At 35.4% G+C, this 20,179-nt stretch overlaps 1 protein-coding gene across 1 annotated transcript in view; it reads left to right on the forward strand.

Moving 5' to 3' along the window:
* The first annotated feature begins 1,532 nt into the window (after nucleotides 1-1,532).
* The window catches only part of LOC122519845, a 79,886-nt gene continuing 61,239 nt past the window's right edge, over nucleotides 1,533-20,179 (forward strand). Inside the window, exon 1 of the mRNA XM_043639596.1 lies at nucleotides 1,533-2,770. The gene's annotated coding sequence lies outside the window, so the exon portion shown is untranslated. The remainder of the gene's footprint in view (nucleotides 2,771-20,179) is intronic.

The following is a 20,179-nucleotide window of genomic DNA, read 5'->3' on the forward strand; positions in this document are numbered from 1 at the left end:
AAGGTAAATAATGATAATCAACAAAAAGAAAAAAAGAAAAAGAAATAAAAAACTAACGTGCAATAATAATTGTCCCGTTATCATCGAATAATTTTGGACAGGAATCGAATTAATATTTTCTAAAGTGTCTTAGACAGAAGAGCGGTTACCATCTTGAAATAGAAACTACGATTAATCACTCGGTAATACTCGCTTTAAGGATCCGATCGACCCTCGAACGACCATCCGTCGTTGGTTTGTATGAAAAAAGAAAAAAAAAACGTAAAGAAAAGTAAAAGAAACAAGAACCATGAGAGAGCTCTGCCAAAATCCTTTAGCATCGATGAGAGAATGAGAGAGAATGAAAGCTCGAGAGAGAACGATAAAAAGAAAGAAAGAGAGAGAGAGGAAAATAGTAAGAGAGAGAAAGAGAGAGAGAGAACAAGAATCGTGAGTTAGCAAAGTTCGAATGGTCAGGAGTTTGGTGGGAAAGAGTAAAGATCGAGGAAGGACTTTCGCGAATAAGCGAAATTCTTTGGGTAGGTTCGAAGGAAACGTCGAAGAGACTCGCCCTTTCGAGTGGACGAGAAGAGTGGTGCAGTTGAAATAGAAAGAGAAAGAGAAAGAGAAAGAGAAAGAGAAAAGGAAAGAAAGAAAGAAAGAAAGAAAGAAAGAAAGACTGAAAGAAAAAGAAATAAAGATGGAAATTCGAATTTATCGTTCTAAAAGAGGATTGGTCTTTGAACAAAAAAAAAAAAGAGAGAAATAAAGGAAAGAAAGAAGAAAATCTTAAAAGTTGATGAAGTAGCTTTACCAATTAACGATTATAAACGTAGTGGTAATTTCACAAAAGCTACTAAACACGGATATAAATAATTAAGAAACGATTAAAAGATCCGAAAATATATTTACCGCGTACAATCGTAGAAATGTAGCATACGAATAATAGAAGGAATATCGAATATAAATGATCGGGAGGGATGAGTGAACAAATTGGATTAACAATGAAAGCTATTTACGATGAAAATTAAACTCTCGGAGAATGAGAGGAAAAAATGAAAGAAACAAGACTAATAGATAGAACAAATTCTGGGGTTACGTGGAAAGAAAAGAAAAAGCAACAAAAGATAGAGATATATAGAAAGACAGAGAGAGAGAGAGTAGAAGGCAAAGTAAAAAAGAAAAAAGATAAACCAAAAAAGAGAAAAACGAAGAGAAGAAAATTCCAATGAAGGAGAAAGATACAAAAGACATGACGTGGTGTAAGGTAATAAAATCAAATAAGAAATAAGACGAGAGAGGAAGATAGAAAGAAAGAAAAAATAGAGAGAAAGAGAGATATATATATATATATTATATATATGTGTGTGTATATATATATTATATAAAGGAGATAGAAATGGAAAGTGGTGGGGGGATAGGTGAGAAGGGGTGCGAATAGTGGTGGGTTCGGCACTGCGCGTCGTCGGAGCAGAGAGAGAGGGAAAGGGAGAGGGTGAGAGAGAGAGAGAGAGAATAAGGATTGGTGGGGATGAAGCAGCTAGGGTAGCTGGAGCTCGAGTGCTAGCCCGCGGTACCTACACGCCGGGTCTGGGTTTGGCCGGGTCGGGTGCTGCGCAGGCATAGCGGAGTGGAGCAAGAGCAAGAGTAAGAGCAAGAGCAAGAGCAGAGAGGCAGTGCCAGTGGTAGAGCCGGATCCAGAAAGAGAGCCAGTACCATCGGCAGCTGTAGTGGCGTCAGAAGTGAGCCGTGTACACCTGCCACGCCACTCGATACGCATTTGCTGTAGTTTGAGTTGACGTTGGAATTGTTCCTTCTCGATTTAAGGAGACCTATGTGATAGAAACAAGATCAAAGAGAGAGAGAGAGAGACATAGAGACAGAGAAGAAGAAAGACAGAAGTAGTGCTTGAGAGAGGGAAAGAGAGAGAGAAAGAGCAAAATAGGAAGAAAGAACAAGTTATATGTATACATAGAGACAGAGTTAAATAGAGGAATACATAGACAAAGGATCAAAGCAACGAATACACGTTGAGATATATCTCAACATCCAGCTCGCGAGCCACCCCTTGAACCACCCTCCCCCCCAAGCATTCTCCCCTTTCGCTCTACCACCCCTCTTCGAGCCGACTCCTCGCTTTAGACTACCCTTCTCTCCCCGAACTTTCCTTCCTTCCTTCCTTCCTGCCTGCCTGCCTGCCTGCTTGCCTGCCTTTCTGCCTGCTTCCTGCTTGCTTCTCTGCCTCTCCGTTTCTCTATATGCTACCTATCTTCTTTTCTCTTATTCTTACTTCCCTTTCTACCTTCTCCTAGCTCCATGTTATCTCTCAAATAATAAACTAGAGTCGTTCAGGTCGTGTGCGGTTAGAAAAAGCATTTATCAGTGCCAATATTTAATCATCGCGTTAGTGAAAATTGTCTGAATAAAGAGAGTTGTTAAATTCTTGAAATGATCGAGAATGAAGAGTCAGTGAATATCTAACTGTAGTTTGTTGTGATATTGTTCGTAGGGATCAGTGGATTTCGATCCCAAAAATTCAGTGGACGATCTACTACTGCTACTAATACTATTACTACTAAAGTGGACTGTGAGAAAAGCTCGACTTGCCGTTAATTCGCTTAGGAACGATCGACTTGCATCCCGTTGTCAAGCGAATGCTAACTATTTTCATAAACTATTATTTTAATGACAATATTTGTATTTGTGAAGAATCCCTTGCTGTTATCTGATTGGTGGTAAGAGCGTGGTTGGTACATAAGCGAGGCGTTCAACGTGGCCGATCATTGGACATGTAAGTAAACTTCTTATAGTCCTAATATATAAATCTACTTTAATTAATATTCCACTTAAATCTACTAAATTAGAATGCATCATTTTTCCATTCGGAGTGTTGCTGATTGATTTACATCTATCGATGATTCGCTAATAAAGATTCCTTTGCGGTAAGCGTTAATGAATTTGAATTCGCGATACTTATTACGTTTCGATCGATCGATTCGTTAGGCCGAACGAATCTTTATTAAAAGTCCCGTTTAAAATCGATAATAATAGAATTCATAAGCGGACACCGTTACGGGATCAACGGCTTCAAAGTTAAATTCGATTTCATTTCATACACCTAACAGAAATGGTTGAGAACAGAGAACTGACCGATGAAATACCTTGATTCCAGATATACATATATATATATATATATATACTTCACTCTCTCTCTCTCTCTCTCTCTTTCTCTTTATCTTTCTCTTTATATATATACATAAGTACTTACAAGGAACTGAATTTACATTTTAGAACTCGAAACGATAGGATTAGGATCGTCAAAATTAGTCAACGTGTCCGACACTTCGGAATATTCGATTATCACACCTATAGCATTATTATCCGTACGATTTATCGAATTAAAATGAAACAGAAGCGAAGGGGCGGAAAGATCAAAAAGAGGAGAGGGAAGATAATATTCCTCGTTTGAATATCAATGTCTTCGTTCGCTACAATTGCCGCCAACGAGCGGGAATTTTTTTTTGCGAAATAATTATAAAAGAGCTTGACGTGTAAAGTGCCGTAGCTTAATGTAATTATCTAATTTAATCCAGTCTTTCTACTAAACCCTTTCCCTACCCTTCTCTCCCTTGTCTCTTCGTTCCTCTATTCCTCTTTTGCCTTCAGTACCAAGCTCTTAACTATTACCATTCGTAATTATCCTGTTAAGCACATACTAGGCTAATTTGTCTACTTTGCATAGGTAAACGTTACGGTTGCTCAACATCAAAGTATTCAAAGGTAACGACACACACTTTTTCACGAGGAAACTAATCTTAATAATGTAGAAATGTATATATATATATATATATATATATATAGATTTCCAATACACATATACATATATATGTATATGGATTTGAATATCTTACGGATGAAAAAAAACGTATTGCATTCGAAATAATCGGTAAACGTTATAACGGGTGTTCATTCATTTTGGAAATAAATCTTGGTTAAGATATATTTGCGTCGTTGGTCGCGGAAGTGGAGGAAGATCGATTTGTTTAGGGTTATTTGACGTGGCACACGATGCTGACAGAGTTCGAACACGCGAGTAAACACGAACTAGGAACGGAAAGAAAATAGGAGGAGAAGGAAGGAAGGACCTAACTCTACCGCGTTTCTACTGCACGAGGCCAAGAGTTGCTTTCCTTGAGTTTCTTCTTTGTATAAGTTTCTTCAATTGTATCTGATTTTCACTGTGTATATGTATGTGTGGGTGTGTGTGCAAGTAAAGGGTCGAAGACGAAGAAGAAGAAGAAGAAGAAGAAGAAGAGTGCATGGGAATAGGGGCGAAGGAGAGGGTGGAGGGGTAGGGGGAAGTGGTTGGTTGCTACCGACGAGGCCGGGATTGGTTCCAGGAAAAGAGCTCGATGTAATCGGCCGAGTTTCCTCGAGCTCGAAAATACCGGGGAGATGCCAACGGTGAGGTGGAGGAAATGGTGCTGGTCGTAGTAGAAAGAGAGAGAGAGAGAGAGAGAGAGAGAGAGAGAAAGAGAAGAAGGATGGTGAAATAGTGGAAAAGAGAGAGAAAGGCGAAAAGAAATAAAGAAAGAAGGTCAGGGATAGGAGGTGGTGGTAACAACGGTCTCTCTCGAGTGTTAAGTGTGCGAGAGAAGAGTTTCGAGATTCCAAAACGCACCGTAAATCTGTTCGCAGTTCCTCTCGAACAAGCACCCAACATCAACCTGTCCATGTCCCTGGTTGGTTGGCTGCTTGTTTGCTTACTTGTTTGCTTATTTGCACGCTTCTGTCCGTCATTATAATATACTCGGTTGTGTAATTTCGCACGTTTCCTTTGTCTGACTAAAAGTCTGACTGATCACTCATTCACACCACCACCATTACCACCACCATTACCTAATTGATGCTTCAACTAACGGACGGTATAACATTTTTTCACGTTATGTTCGAGTAGGGGTAGAACGTTCGTTTTGACTATTTCTGGAAAAAATGAAAAAGAAAAACTTATGGGAATCAGTGAGAGGGATGGGGGAAATTAAGAATTAATGAGTATTTGATTTTGATCACTAGCATAAACAATTTTGATTTTAATAGAAATTTCATTATAATTAAGTTTACTTGAATCTTTTTTAATGTTATAAGATAGTATCTTTTGAATATGGTAACGTAAATATGCCATTTAAAATGTTACTTTGTTCTCTTAAATATTTTTCATCAACTTCTTTTTAAAGATGCATACTATTTGCGTTATTCTTAATTAGATCAAAGTATCGAATATAAAACGTGTCGGTTGTTGGATGAAAGAAAAACGTATTTATCGAACGAATCGGATGCGATGATTTGAGGTGATATCTTTATAATAATATGATTATATAAAGGATAAAAAATAAAGTAAAAAAATAAAAAAACGATACTATAAAATTAAAAGAAATATGAGCAGGGCTAACTTTGACTTCAAAGTAATAGGAGGGTCCTTCTCCTTTCTCTTTGTCACGTTCACCTATAAATTATTAGCTCGTAAAAGGAAGAGAGAAAAATCAAAGGATCAACGGATTGCGTAGAAAGAGATAAAGGTTAAGGTAGATAAGGAAGGAGGGAGAGAGAGAGAGAGAGAGAGAGAGGCGATGTGCGCAATTGAAAAAAAAAAAAGAAAAAAGTTTTGCCTTTTAAAGCAAGCTACCCCGTTGAAAGAAATGAGCGACGATCCGTTGGGAGTCGCACTGAAAAGTACGATTATGATCTGCATTTCATTTTTCTTCTTCTACTTTTTTTTTTTCCACTTCCTTCCCTTCTTTGCCAGCCCCTTTATTTTATTTTATCTTCTTCTTTTTTTTTATAATTTTTCTTCGCCTCTTTTTTTTTTTATCTTTCCAAAAACGCACGCGAAAAACTTTTGCAATCGCTTCTATTTACTTTTTCGTTTTATTTTCTTTCCTTTTCTTTTTTTCCTTTCAAGATAATTATCACGAAAAATATATTATCTCAAAATAATCTACACACACACACACGCACACATTTATAAAGAATTTTTTGTTTTAATCTATACGTAATACATAACAGGAATGGACAGAGAAGAAAGTTCAAACGTGTATAGAAAAATATCTTAGAAAATATATCGATAATTAGGATAATAGAAATATTTCAATTAGTTTCAGTGCGTTCAGAAATACGACGGAAAATAATATTCTAAATGTAATTCTCAAAACCTCTAGTAGTCGGTTATTACCACTTATCAATATGCAAATTCGATTAAATTTTTCTACCGATATACTATAAATACATAAACATACACACAGACAGGCACAGCCACGCATACAGTGAGATTGTTCGACTGTCTAATTAGACTGGTTCCATCGATGTTTTAAGCGCCTTTAATTTGTCAAATTTATCGCAGACTGATGTTACTCAAAGCTATAATTTGCGATGGTGTATTTACGAGAGTCGAACATTGAATTGGGATAAATGTAAACTTGAAAAACCGTTTGCTCGGATCTTTTTAATCGAAAAAACATTGATCGATTTTTTTCATTCTTTCCATTCACTCCCCCTTCCTCTCCGTTTTTCGTTGTCTTGTTTCCTTGCTTTTTACTTTATTTTCTTTTTCCTTTTTTCTTTTTCCATTTTATTGAAAGTTGATATCCGTCGTATATTGTTAAAACCCGAGCGATACGAATAACAAACATTGCAACGAAACGATTGATTAACGTTTAGACAAAGGATGGCGATGCAAAATTAATAAGGAAATAAAAAGAAAAAAGGAAATAGAGCAAAGAGAGAAAAAAGGAAACCCACGTGAGCGGAATAAAATGAAACAAACAAAAAACACAGTAAAATCGTTGAATGCAAATCTTCCTTTTACGTTGTAATCCAGAATGTCTTAATTTGATATTCCGCATCCGAACGGGTACGAGACGTATGTTACAAGTTCAACCCCTTTTCCAACCCATCCCCGTATTTCTCTTTCTTTCCCCTCTCTCTCTCTCTCTCTCTCTTCTTTTTTTCTTTCTTTCTTTTCTTCTTTTCTCTATCCATCGTAACGCGAGGCATTCTAATCACGAGTCGTGACGTTTTATCATGGACTTTGAATTTTCCAACGGAAAAGAAGGGTGCACGAAGGGGGGTTGGGGTTGGGGAAAAGGGCCGTAGATGGCAGGAAAGGGGGAAGTAGATTCGAAACTTGAAATTTGTTTCTCGGACGTGCCACGGCGAATCGAAGCGTACGAGTCCGAGCGATCTTCTACATTTTCACACACATACACACACACACACACAGAAACACATATATAGTTACACGTAAACGGACGTGTATGGACATCTTCATCCTGTTCATAGATATACGTAGATAGATGTGTGTGTGTGTGTGTGTGTGTGTAAGTGTGCATATAGATCTGCAACTTTATATCATTCTTGGACTTTACGATCAGCTTGGAGAAAATGGGAAAGAGAGAAAGAGAGAGAGAGAGAGAGAGGAAGGAGGTGGGTGGAGGTTGGAAGGAAACGTGAAAATGTATAAGTCTGAATCTCTCTATCCTAGTTTAGCACACTATCTTAAACAGCTATTCGCTACTTAATTACGATGGATCCTTCGTGTTCTCTAAATTACGTCTTCGAACAACCGAGAAGGGAAAACGTTGTTCGCAAGGTAAAAGAATAGGAAAAGATAGAGATTGAGAGATAGAAGGAAAGTGGAAAGCAAAGAAGAAGAAGAAGAAGAAGAAGAAGGAGAAAGAGAAGGAGGGGGAGTGGGGGAAGATCGCGGAACAAATCTCACGAGTTTACGAGGAGAGTAATGTAACTTCGACCGACTCATTAAGGCGACAATTTAAAGTTCTAGCAAAGTTAGGTCGAATAAATGGCGATGCGAGGGCGACTCGACGAGCCGAAGTCACACGCGAGAGAGACGCCGATGCGCGAAAACGTTTTCAAGCGGATTGAACGTGTGAAGCTAACGGAACAGTAGTGTATGCACACGTATGTGTGTGTGTGTGTGTGTGTGTTTGCGGGCGCGCGCGGGTGTGTGTGAAAGAGGGAGAGAGAGAGAGAAAGAGAAACGATCGATCGTCTAGGGTAGTACTACTCCTCGTGCTATACTCGAATCGCTCGTTTCAACCCTCTCACATTCTCACCCACCCCCTTTAATTCCTATTGAGCTTCATCCTTCATCAACATGAACGTTCGAGTACTTTTTTTCGACAACTACATATATAAAAGAGAAAAAGAGATGGAAGGGGCTTAGGGTTGCAGGGGGGAGGGTAAGAGAGGAGGGAGTACGGTAGGAAGAAGTTAAGACTCGTGAACCGATTTTTCGAATGAGCTGGATTAAAACGTCGTGGATCTTCCTCGGAAGCAACGAAATTTTCATCCTTAAGCTCTTAATTCCTCATCCTCGTGGCGTGAAAAAGATGAGAATGAAGATTACGAACGGCACCGTAGTAAAAATGTGAGTTAGGTCGTATCTAGGAAAACAGGTTTGTTTGCGCAATCGTTAATTCATCTTTCGTTAATAATGCTTCCCTTGTTTGCATTTAAGTTACGATTCTCGTCCTGCCTCGTACTTTTTTCAACTCTTTTATTCTTATTTTCTTCTTTTTAATTTTTTTTACAACTACGCTACTTCGAATATTTATTTAAAGTTGATGCGATACCTTTGTTTCATTTTTCTTTCGTTGTATTTTTGATTTAATTATTTTTGTTTTTCTTTTCTTCGTTGTTAATCGTTATCCGTGACACTTTTAATCTCATCGTTGGAGCGTTAGCTTTCAATACGTTTGATGTTACGTGCATCATTAAATGTAGATTGTAGACCACGTCGTTTGAAATTTATATACGCTTTAGATCGATTATAAACGATATTATCAAAGTAAATTATCTTAAGCGTTTGTACGAGCAAAAAATACAAAATCCATGACAAATTTTCGCTTTCCTCTGCACTAAGATTTCTGTGTCAACGTAAATTTCTTTTCGTCGAATTATAGTATTAATGGAGGATCGTATAATCGAATGGTTGAGAAGGACTAGGGATGATAATTTTACGTTCAAAAATAGGAAGTAACATTTTTCAACGTACAATTATGTTGTTTATTTAAAATATATGTAGTCTCACTGATCGTGTGAGACACTGCTAATAAAAATGAATACAATATAATAAAGGATAAATGAATAGAAGTGGATAAGTATATGCTTCCCGTACTTTAATTAATAACTAATATTTGTCGTATTTCTTTTCTCTTAATTAATAATTCTCTGACTTCTTTACGCAACTTCACTACCCGGTTTATTTCTCTTAATCAATAATATATATCGTCGTATTATTTTTCTCGACTTTTATCTCTTAAATAAATCTTATTCCATAATATAATCATTATATAATGTTATACATTTATATTATATATTACCTATATATAATTATATAACATTATATATATATATATATATTATTATTATTATTATTATTAAACGTAAATAATTTAAACGAGAAAAAAGTAAACAAAAAAAAACAAAACGAAAAAAAAAAAAACAAAATAGTTAATCATAATTTTATTTTGCTCTGCAATAAAATAAATCCTAGCCAATGTTGTTTCGTATTTTTCTATGTCATTATCGCAAACTGACTTTACAATTTAAATACTACCTCAAAAAACAATGGGTAATAAAGAAAAGACCGTGCTCGTGGTATCCCAACTACTCACTCACATTCGCTGATCGAAACGGAGAACAATGAAGGAACGAGTGGAAAGTTTCTCTCTCTCTCTCTCTCACACACAAAATCTGCATCTCTTGCCGCGAAAATCACGCAAAAAACAAAACGAAAGATAGAAAGAAGAAAAAAAAGAGGAGCTGGTGGATGAAGGAAATAGACGAAAAGGTGATGAAGAAGGAGAGCAAAGTAGAATAGAGGATGGAACGAGGGATGAATAGGGGGAAGGGATTATAGAAAAAGTAGAAGAAGTAGAAGAAGTAGAAGAAGAAGAAGAAGAAGAAGAAGAAGTAGAAGAAGAGAACGGAAACAAAACGTTCGCGTTTTACGCGAAAGATAAATGTGTAAGTGAACGTGGGTTGTGTGGGTGGTGGTATGTTAGTGGTAATGGTGATATGGCGGTGGTGGAAGTAGTCGAGCTTTCAATAGAAGTTTTTCCTACTGGAGAAAACAAGGCGGCGGACTAATGGTAGCTTATACTACTTACTGCCGTCGGCCACGTTCTTTCGCCCTATTAAAATGTTGGATATGTAAGCCCTGAACAGACTTCTCTTTCTCTCTCTCCCTTTTCTTTTCTTTCCTTTTCTTTTCTTTTCTTTTTTCTTCGTCGTGTTTTCTTTTTTTAAATATACTTTTCCATTTTCATCCTTCTTTTTCTCTTATATTATTCTCTTACCACTACCAACCCCCGACTCGTCGTCGTAGAAACCCTCCAAAGTTTCTAATAATTTAATTAATACCTTCCGAGGTTTTTTATGCTTCGTTGACTCTTTGTAACATTCACTTGAGAATGAGAAGAAAAAGAGAGAGAGAGAGAGAGAGAGAAAGAGTTGTAGTCATTGAGAGGCTTGAAAATAGTGCGTTTCTTCGAGGTTGCTAATTAAGCTGAAACGAAGGTTGATGCTTGCCGTTGCCGCTTTTACTTCCTTCAATTTACAAACTTCGATTTTCGAGAACGTTTTACCAATCACGAAGGGTGTCCATTCGTTGAAGCAAATATCAAGTATTTTACGGCATATACTTTTAGAATTTCTTTTTCATAATTACTTCGAAGTATTTTTTTTTTTCCTTTTTTTTTTTTATTTATTCAATTTAAAATCTTTGCGCGCGAGCTAAATAACGATTTATTAAATAAAACGAATCGATTTTAAACGCAAATGCGAATTTGTTTTTCTCATCGTAGAAAATGAGATGTAAATATTTTAAGATGTAAAATATTTCTGTCAAACAAATCGAAAGGAAAAGTAGGAAAGGATTTTTTTCGAATGTTTTTAAATTCGTTGGGAAGCTCTCTCGCGAACAACGAATCGATTTCATTGGGTTTGCCGAAGAAATTCGAGTGAAGAAATTTTTGAAAGATAGCTTTTCTAACGCTTTCGCATTTCTAAAATGGCGGAATGCGTGTTATATTTGTATTCGCATGCATGTGTATGCGTGTAACTTTTCGAATAATACTTACCACAGCCAAAGTACTCGAGTTGGTAACTACGTAAAAGTTTGCTTATCCTTTATTAACGCTACCTACACCGTATAACCGTTTAAAGTAGATACTTTAATATAATAATAAAGCATTCATTGTGTGTTCTCCTTGGGAACGTATCACCAAAGTATTCTGGCTTCTTTTAGCAAACTTCGAAACGTTCCTTCGAACTTTGTTCTACTACTGTCAAGTGAATTTATTATAAATCGATACGTTTATTAAAATGTCTTCTGACGTTTATTATTTTACATTTTTGTTTTTTTTTTTTTACACGTTAATTGAACAACACGGATATAAGAAAATTTATTAAATTATTTACATGAAAATATCTTAAGTTTGCGTTGTAATTGCATGAATAATTCATCAATGAAAAATCATATGAACATGATTTTCAAGAAAAAGAAAAATTCAAGAGGTACAAAACACAGGTACAAAAAAGAAACATAAAGTTGGAAACTATACGCCTAGAAACTGTAAACATCGATAAGAAAAAGAAGAAGAAGAAGACGAAAAAGAAATAAGCAAGCAAAGAAGGAAGAGGAAGAACGAAAAAAAAAAAAATAAGAAGTGCAAAAACCAACAAAGATCAATCTCCCTGTTTAAAGTTTGTTCACCATCTCCCACCATTTTATCGATTTTTCCGAGCATACTTTTTTCCAATCATCAACCTGATCAACCCTCTCGCAGTTTTCATTATCGGAGAACCCTCCCCGTGTTTCCTTTTCCCACGATAACAAACAACTAGCCAAGAATCGATTCGTTAGAGTCCGTTAACAAAAAGCGAGGCCACCAAAAGGCATCCGTAAAATGTCGTTAGGGTTGATCTCGGTCGATAAAACAGATTGTCCGTCGATTCGTCCGTCCATTCGTACGTTCACCTCCTCAACCCTTTTTTCATTCAATTAACAGGGAGTTAAGGAAATTCGAAGTTGTAGTTAATCGGTACTTTAACGGTCTTCCTCCCTGGACAAATAAATTATCCAATTGCGTGGCGAAAGAAAACGAATGAACGAAAGAAGAGGGAGTCAGGAAGGTGATTAGAAAGGGGGCTTGGTTAGGGGGGAATAGATAGAAACGGCGGTGGACTGGGTTCGGTTTTGGGGCAAGGGTGTTGGATCGGGGGTGGTTAGATGTAACAGAAGGGTCAGTTAACCCCGCGGGGCGTTAATGCTCGCGGTAAATGCGCAACAAGGGAATACGCGGAAACACGTGTTTAGCCGCAAATCCTGAAGCGAACCGCAGCACTCGCGCGCCTACCCCGCCTACCCCTCCTGCCATTGAACGCGAGTGCATACTTGCATGCGTGCATGCGAGAGTTAGAACAAGAGAAATTGTGTAAGCTTCTCGATGAACAACGTCTCTTCTCTCTCTCTCTCTCATTGTTACGCTCTCTTGGTTCTCACTTGTCGGACCTGTCTATTGCACTATAGGATTCGATTTCACATGCATATATAGGTTAGTTCAAAAGTGCGTGCACGTAGGGCGGCTATGCGAAGTAGTTGTTGAGTGATTGTGGTGGTGTTACGTGAATGGAGTAAGAGAAAAAAGAAGGGAATGAGATGTGGGTATATGTATACGATACAAATTTGTAAATAATATCGATAATGTACAGAGGGTGTTTGATAATCGATGGTAGTACCATTGGGAAGAGAGGGCTGGTTGATTCTTCTTGAGAAATAAATTACATACGTGGAACAATATTCGTTATCACAGGAAATTTATAATTCTTAGATAAAATCGATTTTTAATATTCTCTGTGTACATACGAGTGTTTACAAAAATCTTCCTAACGAGAAAAAATATTTATTTCAGATAAAATAAAATTCTTCTACTAAATTATTCAAATAAATTTATGATGATCGTTAAAAAATCTTTACACTTGTTTCGTTATTTCCGATTATTTTCTTTCATATACGTATATTGAAATTTTTTGAATAAGAACAATGTTTATTCTATTGATAGAAACTGTTGATTTTGGAAAAGCCTGTATTTTCTTTTATAACATCCCCTTTCTCCATTACGTAACGTATAATCGAGCAATAGACAAAAATCCCTTCATCCGATTTATTTTTGAATCATCTGTTGTTTGGACTCGTGATATCGTTATCTCCAACGATATGAAACCTTTTCTCTATTTCTCTCTTCCTTTTTCTTTCTTTTTTTAATCCGAAAAGATTTGTAAAATACTGAACAATGATAATGATTAAAGAGAAAACCATGCATGGACTTTTATTAATTAATATTTCCTATTCCACATATATTTTTGTCCATATTTCATTATTATTATTATAAATATGTAATGATATTTGAATAATACAAACTAATAATAATAATAATAATAATAATTTTAAATGTAATTAAATCTCTTTTTCTTTGCGTTATATCATTATCACCATTAGTATACATTATTAATATTATAACGTGAAATAAAAAAGATCATCGTTAAAATAGGAACGTTGCATTTATTTTTTGTAAAATAAATATCAAACGTTTCGAAAAAAGAAAAAAAAAAAACTCGAGTAAACGCGTACGTTCTAATTTTTCCAATCACTACCTATCACAAGATGCAAGCGTAAGTAAGGGGTTTGCATAAAGGATGAAATACTTTTCAATAGTACCTGTAATGGAAATAAGTAACAATATTATCAACGTCCTTTACCTCGTTTCGTTAGATTTTTCTTCTATCTTTCCCTCCCATTTCCTCAACCCCTCCTATCCTCCAACGTTGCTCTCTTACTATTCATATTTTTCTAATTTTCAATTTTTTATCTTCTCCTTGTATTCAATTGTAAAGTAGTCAGTTCGTTCTCCTCCTTCTAGCTTCAACCATTCGAAGTTCGCGTTCGCGCAAAGGCTCGCACGGTCTTTCATGGCTGGCTATTATGCAAATGAAGTTTATCTAAAAATAGGGAATAGTGTTAGAAGGGGAAGGTGTACGATTATGCTTGGAATTTTCTCGGACGCTCTTGAGTTTAGTCAAGTGTGTAAAATTGGTGTTGGTGGTGGTGGTGGTAGTGGTGGCGCAGCTAAAAGAGTAGGGGGGTTGAAGAGAAGAGGTTAACAGAGAGAGAGAGAGAGGGTTGGAGGGGGTGAGGAAGGGGAAGGGAGGGGCGCTTGAATTTCCAACGGAAAAATGAGGTCACGTAATTTCATCTATTCATCGTGTACGAAGATTCGAAAAATCAGGGAAAAATATACATATGAGCCGATTCATCCGGATCGAAAATCTAGCGAAGACGAAGTCGATTCTTCCTGATTCGATAAAAACGTCCTGAATCTTTAGAGCGATCCTGACGAGAGCAGGAGAAACGACAGAAATAGAGAGTGAGAGTGAGAGGGAAGGAAGAGAAAACGGGGGAGGCGGGAAAGTACGTGATCTCTTCTCGAGAGATTTTCAATCACTCGAAATCGGTTGTGTTTATTCTTCCTTATTTCTTTTTCTTTTTTTTTTATTCTTATTTCTCGTTCAGAAAGCTTCGCTCAAAATGCATATGAATCAAATTTAATATCGGAGAAATTGTAAAGGTTGTCTCCCGGCAATAAATATCTGCTGATTTTTATAAAGATTATATAATAAATCCCGCGACAGTGTCGTGACAATCGTATAACAAATTATGCAAAGATTTTTATATCCATTTTTTACTAATGTTAATTGAGCGTTAATTAATTTAAACGGGATATTAATAAAAATTTACGCCGATAATAACGACATTCTTGTATATAATCTAGATTGTTTCAAAATCTATTATAATTACGTGGATTTAAATATTGAAATAAAATGATATATACTCTTCGTAAAATAATTGAATGTACCTATTATTAATGAATTTTATTTATAAGCACTCGTAAAAAGTGTCACGTTCTTGAACGATCTCTCTTTCAGAAATATCTTTTATAAACCATTACCTGCATCATATTTAAAATAATGTAATAAAAAGGCATGAGAATTATTGTCATTGCTATCTCTTAGGACCAATCGTAATCTTCCAACTCTCTCTCTCTCCCTCTCACTCTAACTCGCGTCAGTTCTTCGAGTCTGCACCATGACACATTCTCGGTTATACCATATACACAGTTTGACACTTGAGAGATCGATGGGAATGGAAAAGTATCGTAGACGGTACGCGGAAGAAATTATCAACGTAATGTACAGTACGCATCCGTGACGGTAATAAATCATGACTGGTCGTAATGTTAAAAGTTCGAGAGAGAGAGAGAGAGAGAGAGAGAAATATTCAATATGCGTATGTGTGTAGTAGAAAGGGAGAGGATGAGATGGCCCTTTCGACAATAATTCGTTGAGAGAAAAGGAACTTTCGTTTGTTTCTAACGTTTCCAATTTTCCATTCGACGCGAAAGCTGCTAGCAATGGCGTTGCAGAAAATGATCGTTGGGTATTGGATGAGGAAGAGGGCTGAGGTGGTGAAGGGTTGAGTGAAGGGTATGAGGAGGGGGGTACGGGGTGACGGTGGGGTGAGATTACGTGAGCGCTCCCCTTCATTGGAATTAGATCTTCGGGAGCTCGATGAATAATGACACGAGGAATATCCATATTTTGGAGTTGCTAGTATAAGAGTAAAAGAGGGGGAGGTGGTGGGAGGAGGAAAAAGAGGGGGAGTGTATGTCGAAGAGGAAATACAAAGTCTTCTCACGTTTCGGATAGCGTTGGAACGAACGGAAGAATGTTGGAACAACTCGAGGAAACTCCTTCGAAGTATTCCATATTAAATTACAGGTGCGAGGCGTAAATCTTTGCCGAGTGAAAACTCCTCTTCCTCCCTTTTTCTCTCTCCCTCTCTGTTTCTTTCCTTCTTCCTTCCTTTTTTCCCCTTCCCTTCTTTCCTTTTTTCTTTCTACCATTCTTTTCTACTTTCTTTCTTACGTATCCTCGAAAGTTTCGAGTTTTTAACTCGCAATTCGTATAATATAACCGAGTTACCCTTTGCACGATTTAAAAATCCATTGTGTGTCCCATGTATGAGTGTATATGTATTATGCATGTATGGTACGTGTGTATGTGTCGAGTAGGTTTCGAGAAACATCGGTTTGTTTGTAAAAAAGAAAAGGAAGAAGATAAGCGTGCAGTCTTGTTCGATTTATTTTATTAAAAGGTCAATAACAAGAGTTACAAATTTATTTTAATTTTTCGATATTCGTACCTAGACCTGCGATTTTGTTGAATTATATATTAACTCGTTTTTTCCATACGATTATTTTGAAGAAGAGAATTGTATATTTATATAATGGTTATCAATTCGTAATTATTGTGTATTATATCTCTGATTAATTTTCAACCAGGTAAACGTCGTCGTCTTACGATCTGCACGTCTTTCTTTTTTTCTCCTATGCTCGTTAGTATATTTTACATTGTTTCCTTTCCCTGTTTTTTTAAAAGAAAAGAACAAATGCAACAAAAAAGAAAAAGAAATGTTATTTGAGCAATTATTCGAGTGTATCGTATATCATAAATTTTTATATCGAAATTTTTACGAATACTCGGAAAATTATTTCCCCTCCGATTTTTACGTATTATAAGTAAATAAATAAGTAAAAAAAATTGGTGTGTGTACTTATGTACGCACGTAAGAAGTTATACTTCTTTGCCGTATCAAAACGAATATAACCTCAATAACCTCAAAAATAACTTCAAAAAAAAACTTCAAAGAAAAAAAATAACTTAAAAAAATAAAATAATAATTATTATTATATATATATATATATATATATATATATATAAGAAAGAATAAAAAAGAAAAGAAAATATCAAATATAGATATCAGTCCATACTAAATATAAGAGAGATATATCGAATTACTTCACGCGTCAACAACAACCATGGCGCGGTTACAGCATTAGTTCTCGCTTCGATCATTTAAGTAAAGCAGCGCTGAGTACGATTATTATTTAGATGGGGGTGACCCGCTTGAGAAAAAAAGGGGAAGAAGAAGAGAAGACAACTTCATGCCGTATACTTGAAATCGCTTTGCCGCGCGTCGGAAATACTGACAAACTTCATGGTGTCGTTTTTGCAGACGCTCGGAACAAAATCACTCCCCATTACATTTTCCCCAACGCGCAAAAAGAAATATAACTTCAATAAATTCGTGGAATAAAATATGTCAAAAATGAAAAGTAAACAAATTCGATTAATCAATTTTTATTCAAAGGAGAACAAAATTATCACGCGTCGAATAAATTCGTACGCTTCTCGAGGGGTTGAAATTAAAAAAAAGCGGTAAGCGAAGGAGAGGCGAGAGAAAAAAATGCGATAATAACGAATAACATATATCCATTGGTTATAACGAACCGGAAACTAACGTTCGACGATCTAACGAGACGTAAATAAGTAAGTAGGTACGAGCAATCGTTTGGAATGAAAGAAAAAAGAAAAAAAAAAGAAAAAAGAGAGAAACAGCATTTTCAACCGCACCGATTTCGGATCGCTAATTAATTGGTTTAATTAATCGATTGATCGTAAGGCAGTTATTATCAATTGGTCGGCTCGAACTACTCTCTCATTTTAGTGACCTATCAATATTTTTCTTTTTAAGTTTTCCCTTTTTTCATTAATATTCAAATAGTTTGTTTTCCATTTTTTATATCTTTCTTCCTCATCCCTATTTTGAAAAAGTGGTTATTCGTGTCATCGGAAAATAAGAAAAGGTAGCATAGAAAGACAGAATGGGTGGAGGGTATGCATAAGGGTGAAGGTAGAAATAAAATCGACTAACTCGAGTGCTTTCATCAAGATTAGAATTGCAAAACGTCTCGCCCATCCGAGAGAGTCGATGAGTGGGTGACATTTTTCGATTATTAATTTTCCCTTTTTTTTTTTCGTTTATCCTTCTTTCTCTTCCTCACTTTTCCTCTCTCTCTTTCTCTCTCTCTCTCTCTCTCTCTCTCTCTCATTTGGTCTTTCTCGTTCGTTCGATAAAGTGATTCGAAGCACGACTCATCTTTATTCATCGTCTCCTGCACGCGAGTACATTGTACATTAGCCACAAGCTATTAATTTCCGTTTGACACTGGAAGACCGATGGGTTGGATACACTCTAAAAGAGAGAGAGAGAGAGAGAGAGAGAGAGAGAGGGAGAGTGTTTTTTTTACGATGATTTCCATGATCGATTACCAGCAGAGTTATACGGACATGTGTATCCTATCTTCACTGTTTTGTTATCACCACGTAAAGGACAAGGACTCGTTCATGATGTGATAACGTGTCTTTTTTATTTTCTTTCTTCCTTTCTTCCTTCTTTCTTTCTTTCTTTCTTCTTTCTACAGTTGTTTACTCTTTCCTTCTCCTTCTATCTCTTGCTCATTCTCTTTCTCTCTCTCTCTCTCTCTCTCTTTTTTTATTTTTCATTCGTTTTCATGTACTTCAGGGTAAGAGCGTGAGATATTTTCCAGTTTCGCATATCATCCAACGTACGTGTACATCCATATCTACATGTATATACATATATGCATACATATGTATTACATGTAAAGATATGTATATGCATATATACAGTCAGTGTCTCGTATCTTCTTTGTATAGTCACGGGAAGAGAGAACAAGAGAGAGAAAGAGAGAGAGATAGAGAGATAGATAGAGAGAGAGGATTTCTCCTACACCCGTTGTATTTTATATCTAAAAACGCGTGAAACAAAGCACCGTGTTTCCTCTATGCTCGGTTACTGTGCTCTTCTGTTTTCTTAATTAACGCCGTGTTTTGCAATTTCGCGCGTTTTCACAACACGTATAGTATACATGCATGTTTATATATATATATGTATATGTATAGATGTGTGTGTGTGTGTGTGTGAGTGAGTGCATATATATATATATATATATAAATATTTTTTCAGCGTCTTTCTCATAAGATAACAGTCAACATATTCCTCGAGATCAATTTGCTTCGATATTTTCCAAAACTAATCGTTGTATATATATATAATAATAGTATATTCGATTTAATTGTTTAGTCGGAAACAAACTTGGATTAGAACAATTGGTTTTCTTTTTTTCATTTTTTACTTTAATCCATTTCGTAGATATTATTTAAAAAAAATCAATAAAATTATTAAAGAAATAAATGTAATAAAATTAATTCAAATCAGTTATAAATTAATTATTATTTAAAATTGCCTCGGGCTCTAGCATATTACAGTAAAAATCAACATGCTAACGAGTTTAATAATAAGATCAATTTATTTTTATTTAATTATATTGGTCTCTACAAAATCTGGTTAATAAATATTACATAAATTATTCATAATTACTGACGAATATTAAATAATTAAATATTATATTCTGTATATACAGAGGAATAATTAAAATATAGAAAACTAAGTGTTATTTAATTTTAATTTTGAAATTACTTTATATCTTTTTCTTTTTTTATTCTTAATTAATCACAATTTATTTATTATTCTTTGACTTTGATTTTTAATATATATACCATACTTCTTTTAATATTGAAAGTTAAACATACAACACATTATTATTATTAAATTCAACATAAAATATATTCTTGAATATATAAATTCAGCAAAATAAATTGTGTACATTAAACAATCTCTCATTTACAATGTTTACATTTAACTTTTAGCCACTCGACTTATATTTTTGTTAATCCATTTTATTTCTAATCGTCGAACTATTAACAAAGGTGCTAAACTAGCAGCTGAATATTGTAAACAACGATTTTCAACTCTTCGGAATGCAGACAGAAGGTTTATACAGTGAATAAAGTAGAGATTAATTATATATAACTATGATTTCTTTCATAATTATTGTAAATCGAATGATAGGAGAATTATCATTGAATTTAGAATTTTGCTAAACACATGATTTTTTTTCGTAAAAAACAATCCCTTGAACGGCAAAATATTACTCATTGTTTATTCCTATTTAATAAAATAATATTCGACATCCCGGATTTTCCTAAAACACAAACATATTATATCCTATACTTTTCAACAATATTCAAACAGCATCCGAGAAAAGAATTAAAAAAAAAAAACGAAAAGAGAAAAAAA

The sequence above is a fragment of the Polistes fuscatus genome, unplaced genomic scaffold (genome assembly GCF_010416935.1).
Source record: "Polistes fuscatus isolate 324 unplaced genomic scaffold, CU_Pfus_HIC Scaffold3, whole genome shotgun sequence".
Classification (NCBI taxonomy): Eukaryota; Metazoa; Arthropoda; class Insecta; order Hymenoptera; family Vespidae; genus Polistes; species Polistes fuscatus.